Raw genomic sequence first — 14,182 nt, 5'->3', positions numbered from 1 at the left:
GCAGGGGGAGGCTGGGAGGGGCCGGGAGGGGCCAGGAGGACCCCGCCCCCGCCCCTGCCCCAAGGTGGATGACAGTGTGGGTCAGGAGGGGCCCTGGCCTCCCCACCTCAGTGCTGGCTTGGAGAGGAGGTGGCAGGGGAAGCCCCCAGCCCAGCCCCCTCCTGAGAGGTCCCAGCCTCCCTCACTGTCTTCCCAGGGCCAGGCAGGCACATGAAAGGGAGTCGGGGCCTCTCTCAGGCCCGGGCCTCTGGCGAGCTCATCCTGCGGTGAGTCCAGAGCTGAGAGGATGCTGAGTCCTTGGGGAGGCCAGAACCGGAGAGAGGGAGGGTGGGGTGTCCCCACGGGGCAGAGGTGGAGCAGGTATGAAACAGGCCTCTGGCCAGAGGGCTGGACCGGGGCCCATTTGCCCGGCTGGGCAGCCGCGTTAGGGTGGCCGCTTCTGCTTCCTGTGCCCCCACTCCCAGGACTAGTTCGGACTGAAGCACTGTTGCCTGCAGCCCTGCGATGCTCACCCCGGCCCGGCCCGTGTGTGTTCGAGTGTCATGTTAGCCCCGACCAGCAATGGGTGGTGGTGTGTGGCGAGCACTCAGAGGAGCTGCGGTTCCCGCTGAGGAGGTGCCAGCCAGGCCCTGCCCTCTAGGTCCCCTCCCTCAGGGGCTCAGAAATGGCTCAGGCTTTTCTACTTTCTTCTCAATCCAGACTTAACTCTCAAGGAAAATGACCGGCAAGGGTCTGTGTCCTCACAAACTCACTGGACTGGGAGGGCTTTCAAGGTCATCTGTTTTGACTTCTTGAGACGTATTCATTAAGCCTCTAGTTACATACCTCTAGCGATGGGGAGCTCACTACTAACCAAGAGATCAGTGTTCATCCAGATCACTCCGAAAGTTATTCTCCTGCTTTGCACAGGCCCTGGGTTCAAATCTTACTTCCGCCACATCCTGTGTGGCCTCAGGCAAGGGATGTGGCTTCCAGAGCTCCGATCTCCTTTCATGTTAAATGGATTTGATAAATACCTGCTTCTCATTTATGGAGACGTTTAAACTAGACAGCTTTGCGACCATGAGCACGTCAGATCTGTCTACACCACATAGGCCTGGTGCCCAGACAGGGCTTCTCTGCTGGTCTCCAGGCGCCACGGTCAGTCACATCACCAGGGTGAATGTCCACCCCTCCCTGGCACGTCCTAGGTGCTCAGCTGATGACTGGCTGCATCCCCTCCTCCCTCAGGTGGACCCACCAGTGCCTTACAGACAAAGTCAGGCCAAGTCCTTGGCTTTTATCTTAACTCAGAGACCCGGAACCACAAGATACCCTGAGCTGCCACCCAGTGCTGGTCTCCAAAGGCTTCCAGGAGGCCCGTCTCCTGCAGGCCTTCTCCCTCGTGCCACCCCCTCCCTCGGCTCCTCACCCTTCTGCAGAATCCCACCTCCTCCCATGGCCCGGGGTTCACGGCAGGCTTTTAATAAGGTTGCCGGGTGGGGCTGTTCCACTTCCTCGCATCTTACAGAGCAAAAGATAACAAGGAGGTGCCAGTGTGAAGCCACAGGTGGAGGGGGCTGGAGGTGACCGCAGGCCTCATGACCTCTGACCTCAACCTGCTACTGCCATGCTTCCCACAGGGCGTGGGCATCACCCTCACCACGCCATTTGTTCCTCTGGAATCCTCTTTTATTGGCGACTGTTGTGTTTGTGTTTCTAGCAGCTTTATAGAGGCAAAATTTATGCACCATAGAATTCTCTTACTTGAAGGGTATGATTCAGTGATTTGTAGTTAACTTACGAAGTTGTGCAGCCGTCACTACAGTCTAATTTTAGACTATTTCCATTGCCCCCAAAAGAAGCCTGCTTCCTATTTGCTCTCCACTCCTGTTCCTACCCCCTGCCCCAGGCAACAACCCATCTACTCTCTGTCTCTATAAATTTTGCCTTTTCTGGACATTTTGTATAAAGAGAAGCATGCACCGTGTGTGGACTCCTGTTCTTTATAGCCTGGTGGAGGCGGGTGGAGACCATGTCCACTCAGTGATGTGCCCATCTTCCCATAGCCCGTCGAGGCCAAGTCGTAAGTGTGCTTTTCTTAGAGTTGGAAGAACTCATAAGGACCTTGAGTGCAGTCTTCACTTCGGTGCAAGAAAGAAATCTTCTGTACCCGGTCCCACACTAAGACTCTCTGACATCTGCTTGAATACACCCAGTGTCAGGCAGCTCACTACCCACCCCCAACCCAGAGACTGAAGGAAAGGCATATCCTGATCACATGCCAAGTGCCAGGCTTGTTGATATCTTTTGATCTTCGGTTCCATCCTCTGAGATGAAATCATTTTACAGCTGAGGAAACTGCAGCTCAATCGGTTGAGGCACTCACCCAGAGGTAGGAAGGGGAAACCAGGATTTAAACCCTGGGCCCCTCTGACTTCAGAGAGATGGGGGATACTTATCTTTGTATCAGGGTGAACTCTGTCTCCCTGTAACTGCCACCCATTGTTTCTAGTTTTGCCAGTAAGACCCACACAGACCACCAACCTGGACCTGTGGAGGTGGGAGGGAGAGAGAGTTAAGGAAGACTTCTTGGAAGAGGTGATGTCTGAATTGGGACTTGAAAAATGAGCAGGAATTAACAGACGGAGCTGGTCAGGAAGACCAGGAACTGTTTTAACTGTTTTTTCCAGGGACTCTTTCAGCTGCCGGCCCTTCTCATCTTTCACAGCTGCTTGAGGCTGGAGAGAACTGTTGAAAATATCTACTCTTGCTATTCATTCTTTCTCAGACATTACCGGTAAGTGGTGGTCCAACAGCAGTGCTTGAATACCTTCAAGGAAAGGAAGCTTACCACCTGACCTGGGAAACTTTTCCCCTGTGGAGCTCTAGGCCAGGCTGAACATGGCCTCCCTGTAGCCACAGTCAACCTGCAACCACATAGGACGTGGTCAGTCTGTCTTCCCACCACCAGCTTTCAGGCTGCTGAGCATAGCAGGCAGGCCTTGGAAGCAGCCTAAAAGTCTTGACTGAGATGTGCCCCGTCCCTCCATCCATTCTCCTTGAGGTAGACTGCCCACGCCGCTCAGGCCCACCTACCTACCTCTGGGATGCCCAGCCCATGCCCTTGAACTTGGAGGCAGGTTCAGATAGTGCTTGAGTCTGGACTCTGTAGCCAATGCCCGGTTCACATCCCAGCTCTGCCACTCACCAGGTGTGACCTTGGGACAAGGGCCTTAAGTTCACCATGCCTCATTGTTCACATGTCAAATGCGATTAAGAATAATATTACAGCATATTAGTCAGCTAGAGCTGCCATAACAAAATAGCACAGGCTGGGGGCTTAAACAGCGGACACATTTTCTCACGGTTCTAGAGTCAAGAAGTCCAAGATCAAGGTGCCAGTGAATTTGATTTCTGGCGAGGCCTCCCTTCCTGGCTTGCCGGCACCCCCCTGCTCACTGTGTCCTCACGTGGCCTTTGCTCTGTGTGTGTGTGGAAAGAGAGAGAGAGAGAGAAATGTCTGGGGTCTCTTCCTCCTCTTATAGAGACACCAATTCTATTGGATGCGGGCCCCACGCTCATGACCTCATTGAATCTTAATCACCTCCCTAAAGGCCATATCTCCAGATAGAGTCACACTGGGGGAGTCAGGACTTCATATGAATTTGTGGCGACACAGTCCAGTCCACAGCAAGCACCAAATTCCGAGGGTTGCTGTGAGATTAATTGAGTACGTGTGTGTAAAGTGTCAAGCGCAGTGCCTGGCATGTGGTAAGAGTTGTACTAGTGGATGCTACTGTTGGCTACATGTAGCATTAAATTAGGGGGTGAAAGAAACCCTGTCCATCCTGATGCAAGTCTAGACTCTGAAAACCTAATGAGTACACACATTTAATCATAGCAGATATTTACATTCAACCATAAAAAAGAAGGCGATCTCACCGTTGCAACAACATGGGTGAACCGAAAGCATTATGCTAAGTGAAATAAGTCAGACAGAAAGACAAATAGTGTATGATCTCAGTTATACGGCGAATCTAGTGGAGCTGAACTCATGGAACTAGAGATGAGATCGGTGCTGGCGGCTTGGGGAAATGAGGAGATGTTGGTCAAAGATACAAACTTCCAGCTGTAAAATTAATGAATTTAGCAGATGAATGTACAGCGTGGTAACTATAATTAACCATACTGTACTGTATACTTGAAAGTTGCTAAGAGAGTAGATTTTAAATGTTCTTACCATAAAAAAAAGGAAAAAAAAAAAAACAGCATCTATTTCTATAATGCTTATCAAACCAGGCTACATCTAAGAGCTTTACATAGCTGATTTAAGCCTCACACCAGCCTTATAAGATAGATATTCTCAGCATCCCAATTGTGCAGATGAAGAAATGGAGGCACAGAGAGGTGAAGTGACTTGTCCCAGGTCAAGTCAAGTACATTAATAGGCAAGTCCCTAATAATTTAATAGCACACAGTTATTTATTCAAGTCATATTCATTAAGGGTCACCTGCCATGCTGGGAACTCAGCCCCTGCCCTCCAGGAGTTCACAGGCTGGTGCAGGAGACAGACCCATGGCCAGGTAATGGCAGTACTGTGTGTTGAGTGCTCTAATGGGGCGAACGCAGGGAGCTGTGATGGAACTCATGACATGACATCTGTGCTGTGGCATCTCTCAAGGGCCAGGGAGACACCAGAGAGGGCTTCCTGGAGAAAGAAACATTTAAGCTGCGATGAGGAAGAAGTTCGGAAAAGAGCCTGAATAAGGAGCTGGGAGTGGGAGTGTGCAGGCAGGGGCTGTCGGAGGCTTCATAAGAGGATAATTTCCATTCTAAGATATTCCAGCGGTGCTGTGACAGCACGGGGGTTCTCTGGTGGCCCAGGGTCTCTGACACCGCAGGGTTTCTACACGGCCTAGACTTCTTGGAGCTGCCCACCCCATCATGGCAACCTGGGGGTTCCATGCTGTCGGGGAATTATGTGGTGGCTCAGAATTTTTTCTGGCATGCAAGGAAGCTGTGTGGTCTTGTGCGCAGTGACAGCCCAGGGATCTGGAAACTTCCAGGAGCACTGTGGCAGCTTCTGAGGGTACCAGACATGTTGTAGGGTTCTGTGACAATCCTGGGGGTTGCATGGCATCTCCAGCATCCTGTACCCTATTCTCTATGGCTGCAGAACAAAGAATACTCACACTCATAGTAGGCAAGCCCTTTGGGGAAAAGAAAACAGCATGGAAGGGTCTGAACCTGGAGGTGCATTTGCAAGGCTTAAGCAGGCAGCATGTCTAAGGAGGTGTGGCTGAAAGCCCTCTGCCTCCAGAAGCCTGGGAGAGCCAAGCAGTCTGGATTCCTTATGGTTTATTTCCTTCCGGAAAGCTGAAAATTAGCCACCTCGGGAAGGTGTGCGGGGAGCGCTGTCCTGACTTGCAGGCCTGTGACTTGGAGAGGACCGAGGATGCACCTGTTGCCTGGATACGGAGGCACCACTCCTCAGACCCCTCCGAGCAGGTGCATGGTACAGGGCCCGGAGATTGCGGCTGCCCGTGGGGTGGGCACAGCTCCACTTACAGATACGCGTTGGCCCCTCAGCAGGCTCCTCTGAGCTGAGCCTTCCCAGACCGGCATCCCGGGGCTCATCCCAGCCCCACTCACTGCCCCAGGCCAGCTGGGAGACTTGCCTGGGCTTTGGCCCCGTGCCTGTGGAATAGGGATGACACTCCCGCGTGTTCCGCAGGGGGTGAGGTGTAAAGGAGCCAAGTGGGATGGGGGAGAGCCCTGTATGAAAGCATGAGGACATGCTTCTGCTTCACCACGGGTGCTATGCAATCCTGGGCAAACTCCTTCATACCACGGGCCCTCAGTTTCCTCATCTGTAGAAAGGGGATGGACCTAGCACAGTGTAGGACACACGATAGTTTCTCCACCAGTGCTAATTCTACCCCCAGCTCCTCCACCTCCAAACAGAGACTGCAGCCAGGTACCCTGGGTGTGGGAAAAGGGCGATTCTCTAGCGGAGGGGCCCACCTGGCCTCGGGAAAGTCAACAGTCTTTGTGCCTTTGCCTTTGAGCAAAACTTCCTTTTTTCTTTACCCCGGGCAGAGCCAACATGAGAGCTGCCTTTGTCAGGCGCTGGGCTGAGAGCTGTATACCCATGACCTCATGTAGTCCTCCTACAATACTATGAGATAGTAGTACTGATTCCATTTTACAGACAAGCAAACTGAGGCGCAGAGAAGGCAGCTGAGATGCTGCCCAGCATATGTCTTGATTGCAAAGCCTGGACACTAATCACCTATCTTCCCAGGTATCCTTCTAGAAACAGCCAGGGGAGGAAGAGAAAAATGATGAGATGGGAACCAACTGGAGAACTAGTTGAACACTTGGCGCCTGGGTGGGTACATTGTTTGTCCTTCCAGTCTAGGGCTGGCCTGGCTGGTTGAACCCAGGCTGGCTCCTGGAACCATCTGAGGATCCCAACCCTCAACAGACTGGACCTTTCCCCTCTAGTGGCCCTTTTTTAGAGAAACTGCTGGTGGAGGATGTCAGAGCCTCCGGTCTGAACAAGAACCAGTTCTGCCCGCACTTCAAAGGTCTTCCTCTTGGCAGGAGGGAAACAGACATCCTAACGGGGAGAGAAAGGAGGGCTCTGGCAGCCACTGACCCCTTTTGCTCTTCCAGCCAAGTGGGACTCGGCCTCAAACAGGAGGGCAGGATTCCCTTCCCCACGCCCGCTGCAGCTGGATCTGCCCTGGGGCTGGGGTCACAGGCCCCGTGCGGAAAGGGGACCCCAGGAACCAGCCCCTGTGCCCCAGCCTACATTCTCCCCCATGGGGCCCCCCAGCCCAGCGTGGGCCTGGAAAGCCAGCCAGCCTCTCCGATGCCACTGCCAAATACCAGACCACTTATCGGGCTTTTCCAGAGAAGCAGTGTCCCCAAGCAGGGCTCCAAGCCTGCAGTTAGGAAAGCAGCGAAGGGCTTGTTCTCTGGGCTGTGGGCTTTTCCGTGGGAAAGATCAGCTTAGTCTGGATCAAGCTGGAGGGTGAAATAGTATTTACTCTCAAACAACACTCTGTCTAGGAGCGAGTCTGGGCCCTGGGGCTTCTGGGCGTCGGGGTCACCAGGGGGTCTGCCATCTCCTGCCAGGTCCCCAGAAGTCTCGCCTCTCTACCCACCGTCAGCCGAGCTGGTTCCACAGCCAGCTGCCTGCAGGGCTTGCTCTCATTATGAAAGGAAAATGAGAAGAAGCTGTAACGTTTCGTGTGTTATTATCTGCAGAGCAGTGGGCCTGTGCGATTCTCTCCTCCAATCCGTATGACCACCTTGGGAGTCGGGCTTACTGAGCTCTAAACGGATCTAGACTCAGGTCCCAGCTCAGTCACTTTCTAGCTCTTGACTTTGACCAAGGGGCTTCATTTCCTGTGAGCCTCAATGTTTCACCTGTAAAATGGGAGTGATAATCGCTGCCTTAAAGTGTGGTCATGGTGCGCCAGGGTGTGTATAAAATACCTAACCAGGCCCCTGTTCCCAGCAGTGCTGAATAAATGAGTTTGTTTTAGGAAATGTTAGTATTTCTGGTAAAATAAGCCTCAGAGAGGGGAAACCACAGCCTTTTTCACTGGCAAAGCTGATATTCGAACTCAAGGCGACAAAACATGGCCCTGTGTGAGCCGGGCCTCCAACCAACCACAGGGAGGGGCCCAGGGCCGGAGGGGCTGGGCAGGGAGGCCCTGGTAGGGGTGGCCGTCCAGACACAGCCTCGGCAGCAGGAGGAAAGGCCCCCGTGCTTCCTGCCCGCCGTCCCCTTTGTGGAACAACAAGCAGACCATTCTCTGCTCCTCCTCCCGGTCCTCACTGATTTGTGGCCCTGGAGGCCGGGAGAAGAGCACCCTGCCTCATTCCCGAGGAGAACAAAGACAGAGGTCAAGGCCATCTCTCCGACAGGGCAGGCTCTGGCTCCAGGAGGGAAGGGAGAACTGAGACTCAAGTCGGGTCAGGGCCAACCTCCCCCTCCTCACCCCCAACCATGCTGTAAAGGGAGTCCTTCTGGTTCCAGTCTGGCCTTCATCACCTGTGACCTAGCTGTGTGGCCTGGGGAGGCCCCTGCCCCTCTCTGGGCCTCACCCTCTCATCTCCAAAATGAGGTTCTCAGAAATAAACAGAAGGTTAGCAGATGCACACTAATATATGTATATAGGGTGGATAAACAAGGTTCTACTGCACAGCACGGGGAACTATATTCCATCTCCTGTGATAAACCATCATGGAAAAGAATATGAAAAAGAAGATACATATGTATAACTGAGTCGCTTTGCTGTACGACAGAAATTAACACAATGTTGTAAATTAACTGTACTTCAATAAAATTTTTTTAGAAAAGAAATAAACAGAAGGGACCACTGCCTATGCTGGAGAAATCAGGGAGGGCTTCACGGCTGAGGAGATATCAAGTGGGGCATTGAAGGGTGAGGAGAAGTTCTCCAGGCAGACAAGAAAAGAAAAGGTATTCCAGACCCAGGTTGCAATACTCACAGAATCCCAGCAGCTTCAGGGTGTGGGGTTCAAACGGCCCTTTCCCAATGATCTGTTTTAATTATATGAATCATACATGTTCCTAGTAAGAAAAAAAGTCCATATAAAGAATGAAAGGAGAAAAACCAATAGGCAGTTGGTATTTGATACCATTTTCAGCCCTTTTTAATATGAGTAAGAAAGGGGCCTTTAAGCTCCCTAGTATGTGGAGAATCTCAGATTCTAGGCAGACAGGGAAAGAACAAAGAACTGTCTTCTGCAAGTGGAGCCAGGCCCCAAACCCTGGACCGACAAATGGACGGACAGCGTTTCCTAGGGGTGGCGGCTGCGAAGATCACGCTGGTGCGGACAGACACACAGGCAGACACGTGGGGACGCGGGACGCCGCCGGCGCCTGCTCCCCACGGCCCCTCGCCGCGCGGCGCCCGCAGCGGGACCCCCAGGGCTGAGGAGGGGAGGCCAGGGGAGGGCCCTTGTGAGCGTGAACGAGGCTGTGGGGAGGGCCGGCGCCGCAGCTTCTGGGCAGCCCCTGCGCCTGTCAGCCGGCAAAAGCGGCCGTCCGGCCGCCCAGCCGCGGAGGGGTCCCCGTGATGGCGTAACCGCGGTTTGCTAAGCCGCCTGGCGGCTGGGGAGGGGCCTGATGACACGGTGAAGTCACCGCCGTGATCTTCCAACTCTTCGGCGCCCCCTTTAAAGTCTGGTTCATCCTAATGGGCAGGGGCTGAGAGGGGGGCGGGCCGGGGCAGGGTGGGCGCCCAGGACGGGTGGCCTGAGCGGGCACCCGTGGGTCAGCATCCATGCAAGGCGGTCTGTTCACGCCTCCATCTCCGGGTCCAAGGCCAGGCTTGAGGTCTCTTCCTGAGAAGCTCCAGGTCTTCCCTGGACGCCTGCCTCATTTCTCCCCGCCCCCAGCAGCAGCACGTTTTCCCCAGAGGCCTCACCCAGGCCCTCCTCACCTGCTTGATGCAGTGAAAACAGCCCATCATGGAGCCCTGGCCCCCCACCTCCGTGAGACCATCGTCCTGGGCGGCCTGGGCCCCTGGGGTCCCTGGGGGGCCTTGTGACTGGGGCAGGGGGACACAGTGACCACCTGAACCATCGTCACCTTGGCTATGAAAATGGGACGGGGTGTTCCATGTCCTCCATGGCCCCTGTGAGGTCTGTTAGCAGTAATTATGAAGTTGTGAGGAATTCCCAGTCCTCCTAATTAGTGTTAATAGGGGCTGGTGAGCTAGTCGTGGGAAAATAGATGTCTTTGTTTGCGTGCTCGAAATTAGAGCACTGCGTCTGCCTTCAGGTGTGATTCAGCTGCCTTCTCTCCTCTCCCCTCACCTCTTAGTCCTATCCCCGGCATCAGGAACGTACACACGGTGTACATGCCCGCCGACCATCGCACACACAGACACGCACATATACACACGCACACATACACCAGCACAACACTGCAAGTCTTTGGATGCTGGATGAAGGCATTTTGCAAAGCCGGCACCAACAACCAAAGAGCATTTCAGCCACACTCCCAGCCCTCCTTGGCAGTACCATTGAAGCCCCCTCCCCCAGGCCGAACCCCCACCCCAGAGAGCCCCGTGCGCCGGCCTTCCCCAATTAGATTGTATTAGCAAACCGTTACGTGCAAACCGTTACGTGTTCCCATTAGCATGGCGAGTAACCCTGGCTGGCTGAACAGGGTCATGCCGTTCTCCTCTCGCTGTTAACAGGCCGAGGCACATTTCCTCAGGAGGGCGGCTCCCTCCCACCGCCCCCATCTCTGTGGGAATAATGAGATCTGTGGAAGGCTCCCTGCCATCTGGGTCTGGGGCTATCCTGGAAGAGGTTTCCTTTGGACCAAGCGGGAGGGAGGCAATGAGCGAGGGGCTGAAACTAACGTTTATTGTGCAGTGTTGGCTGTTGAGCCTGTGCTAGGATCTTCTACCTAGGCTGGTGTTTTTTCAGCTGCGATGTGGGTACCCACCGGGCCAGAGGTACTCCTCCCCGAGCCGGGGGGTACACAGAATCTCAGGATCAGCCCTGTGTGTCCTAGTGGAGCATCAATACACCCAAAGATTTGGAAGATAATACTTTATTTCTATGTTAAAACAACTGTGGGTGTGCGTTGCAATGAAAAAAAAATACGTATAATATACATGGCATGAATATGTGAGGTGAACTAGGAGATGTTTCAGGCAATTTTGCTCTCCCACTTTCTTCTCTGGGCTGGGTCTCTGGGTTTCCAGATGTGCGCGGATAACAGGGTTCCTTCCATAGCCACTGCAGGAACCGAGGAGGGAGAGTGCGTGAGGCCCTGAGCCGTAGCACGGTGCTCTCTGATCCTCCCAGCCCTGAGCGGCACGATGGACGTGCGGGTGACACCTGCCCAGGGGCAGCTTCACACGTGTGCCACCTGGGCAGTGGCACAGAGCCTCGCACTTGATTTGATGCTGTGCTCTTGCCATCTGGAAAGTCTTAATAGCTTTTGAATGAGACCCCTCATTTTTACTGGGCCCCACAAATGATGTAGCTGGTCCTACATCTTCCGATAGCGTTTTAGCAAGAGTTAAATCAGAAATGCGTGAAAGAGGCCCGTACAGAGATTGATTCCTCCCTCCCTCTCTTCTTTCTTTCCTTCCTTCCCCAAACATCCGTTGAGCACTCACGCTATGGCAGGTACTCTACCAGATGCTGGGATTCAGCAATGAACCAGACAGACAAAGCTGCTGCCTTCCTGCATTCAAGGGAAGGGGGCAGAAGAAAAATAACCAGAAGAGCACTTTGCTGGAGATAAGTGTCGATAACAAGGGGATAGACGGTGACTGGGGGAAGAGACTATTTTAGGATGTTGGGGGTGGTCAGGGAAGATACCCCTGAGGCATTTGATTGGAGACCTCAGTGAAGTGAGGGAATACGCCGTGTGGGATATCAGAGGGAAAGAGAGTCCCAGGCAGAAGGACCAGCAGGTGCAAAGGCCCTGAGGCAGGCATGTGCTTACCACGTGGAAGAGACCAGTGTGGCTAGAGCTGGCTGGAGCAGGGTGAGGGAGGGGTGCGTGGTCGGAGATGAGCTCAGCAAGGTGTGGGGGGCCTCATAAGCTGTTGTGAGGATGTGACGGGGTAAGGAAATGACCAGGGGCTGAAGGATGCCTTCAATCAGAGCTGGTTGTTTCTGGTCCCCCATAGTTGGTACCTGGATGCCAGAAATGGCAGAGGGAAGGATAACGGTGTCCCATGGTCCTCTGGAAACTGGGAGACAGGTTGTCCCTGGGCAGGGATGAGCGGCAGCCCCTCTGCTGTTGGTGAGGGATGACTCCTGTCTTAGCTCTCAGACTCCTCCTCTGACCGGACAAGACCTGTCCTGGTCCCGGGCCTCTGAGGCTCCATCTCTGACAAGCTGTGCAATCAAAAGGCCAATCCAAGGCGCCCGACGGTATCTGTGCCAGAAGAGCCTCCAGGGTGGCCACTGCAATGCAGCTTCATAAGCCTTGTCCCCTTCCTCCAATGAACTCTGAGATGTGTCGTGTGAAGGCCAAGGAGTGGACAGCCAGGCAGCCTCAGGCTCCAGGTCCCATGGGCAGAGCTGGGAGCCGTCCTGTGCTGTGCTTGTGGATACGCAGAGACCCTTACTCCCTGCCAGTGACCTCAAGGCTCCTCTTCCTCCAAGCTGTGTGACCCTGAGGAAGGCGTGTCCCCTCCCCAGGACCCCACCTCCTCATCTGTAAACAGGGATACTAATATTGATGTGAGGATTAAATGAGAGGGCACTGAAGCACACAGAACACGGGAAGTACTCACTCCCTGGGGCCTTTTGGGAGTGGGGACCCAGCCCGAGTGTCCCCTCCGAGACTCAGCCACTGACCACAGGCCACCTGAGAAGTGAACTGCACAGGGTGAAACAATCTGAAGCCCATGACGCTGAAGCCCTTTAGAATGTGCTGTGTGACTGGGGGCAGGTCCTCGGAGCCATCCTCTGAAACGTGAAAAGGATGGACTCTAGGACCTCAGGGTCCCCTCAAGCCTAGACATTCTCTAAGATGGGAAAATGATGGAGTCCTCCCCCAGAACCCATCCACCAGGACACCACTCCACTCGGGGTGGGGGCAGCAGACTGCAGGCTCCGCATTCACCTGGTGGCCCTAGAGGGACAGGCCTGCAGGCTGGAGGCTCTGGCTGTCAGTCCTTCTGCAACTGGCCTGGGGCTCCTGCTACCACAGATGGGAGGGGGGTAGTGTCAGGCCGTGGTCACAAGCTCAGACTCTGGAGTCAGCCCTGCTGCTTTCTAGCTGTGTGGCCTTGAGCAAGTGACTTAACCTCTCTGAGCCTCAGTTTTCACAGCTGAAAAATGGGGGTAATAACAGCATCGACCACATAGGGCTGCGGGAGCCGATGAGAACCGTGTCTGGCCCGTGCAGCTCTGTAGGCATCCAACACGTCCTTATTACTCATTCTCTCCTGGTGAACTGGTTCCACAGCTGAGGGCGAGGGCCCTCCTTCCCAGGCCCTGGCTTCTCAGACCCCTGCCACCCTCTGGACCTCTCCCACTGCCCGGGAGGGCCAATCCCTCCTGGGAGCAGCTGGGCAGATGTAACCTCATGACAGGGTCAAGACATCCTGAGAAGAAAGGATTTCTTTGAGCATCACTGATGGAGTTGGGGTAAAGGATCCCTCAGTCCATATTTTGGAGGGAAACGTGACCTTAAAAGGGTGTGAGGTAACTGAAAAGTAGCAGAGAGAAGCGCACAGGCCTGGGCTTTAGAACTCACACCCTAATCCTGCCTCCCACTGCTCTCTAATCCTTCAGGGTCTTCATCGGAGTTTCCTCATCCATGAACTGAGGACATTATACTTGCAGAGTTGTCAGAAAACTTCAGCGGGATACATGTGAAAGTCTTCTCCAGCCAGGGCCCAGCAATGGTGTGGACCTTCGCAGAGGCCCCCTGTACCCCAGGCCCTGTTCGAAGCGTATCCCGTATTTCATTCAACCCACTTGATGGGGAGGCACTGGTTGCCCCGGGGCGGAGCTAGGAGGTGGTTTATCCCCACCTCTGTTGCTTCACTCAGGTAATGGTTTTCCTTTGGGCTTATCTCCTACTGGAACATTGACCTTGGAACCTCCAATATGAGTCCTCTACAGAAGATCCGTTTCCCACAGGATCTCTTTGCCAATAATATTTACTGTTCAGAATTACACCCGGGAAGAGATGATTGGTGGAGTGATGGCCTGAGGCAAAATTCAGAACCATCTTGCCAACACTCTCCTCAGCTCCCCGTATATCCTGGCCACCTAGGTCTGCCTGGACGTGACCTAGGTCTGCACAAGTGGTCAGGGCCCTGGTGGCTCTTGAGTCACCTTCGAGGAGCTCAGAAGTGCTTGCTCAAGGTCACATGAGCACCCAGGGATAGGCTCAGACTGGAGCCCAGGATGGCCTCGCCCTAAAGCCTGCTCTGTATACCCACCCCCTCCCCACCCCCACAGGGTCCCTGGGAAACCCCAACCTTGCCCCTTGAACTGGCTGTCTTCCTCTTTCTTAATTATTGGGCAGCCAGGGGGAAATGAAACACCTGCCACGTTCTTCCTTTTCTCAGCAAGGAGGCTCCCCCAAACCCCCCTGCTCCCAGCAGGGCCCCGGCAGTCCTGAGGCTGCCTTGGGCAAGCAGGCTTTGTACACTGGCTCACACG

General features: G+C 54.2%; 1 protein-coding gene across 7 annotated transcripts in view; it reads left to right on the top strand.

Annotated features, from left to right (window-relative positions):
- Positions 1 to 14,182, top strand: part of TSPAN18 (tetraspanin 18) — a 190,843-nt gene that overhangs the window by 136,739 nt on the left and 39,922 nt on the right. Inside the window, exon 1 of one of the 7 annotated variants that reach the window (XM_057750104.1) lies at positions 2,709 to 2,779. The exons of the other annotated variants lie outside the window; for them this stretch is intronic. The gene's annotated coding sequence lies outside the window, so the exon portion shown is untranslated. Of the gene's footprint in view, positions 1 to 2,708; positions 2,780 to 14,182 lie in introns of those variants that run through there. 7 annotated transcript variants of the gene reach the window in all.

The sequence above is a fragment of the Hippopotamus amphibius genome, chromosome 9 (genome assembly GCF_030028045.1).
Source record: "Hippopotamus amphibius kiboko isolate mHipAmp2 chromosome 9, mHipAmp2.hap2, whole genome shotgun sequence".
Classification (NCBI taxonomy): Eukaryota; Metazoa; Chordata; class Mammalia; order Artiodactyla; family Hippopotamidae; genus Hippopotamus; species Hippopotamus amphibius.
Note: the sequence above shows the minus strand (reverse complement) of the source record. Positions and strands in the feature narration are given on the sequence as shown.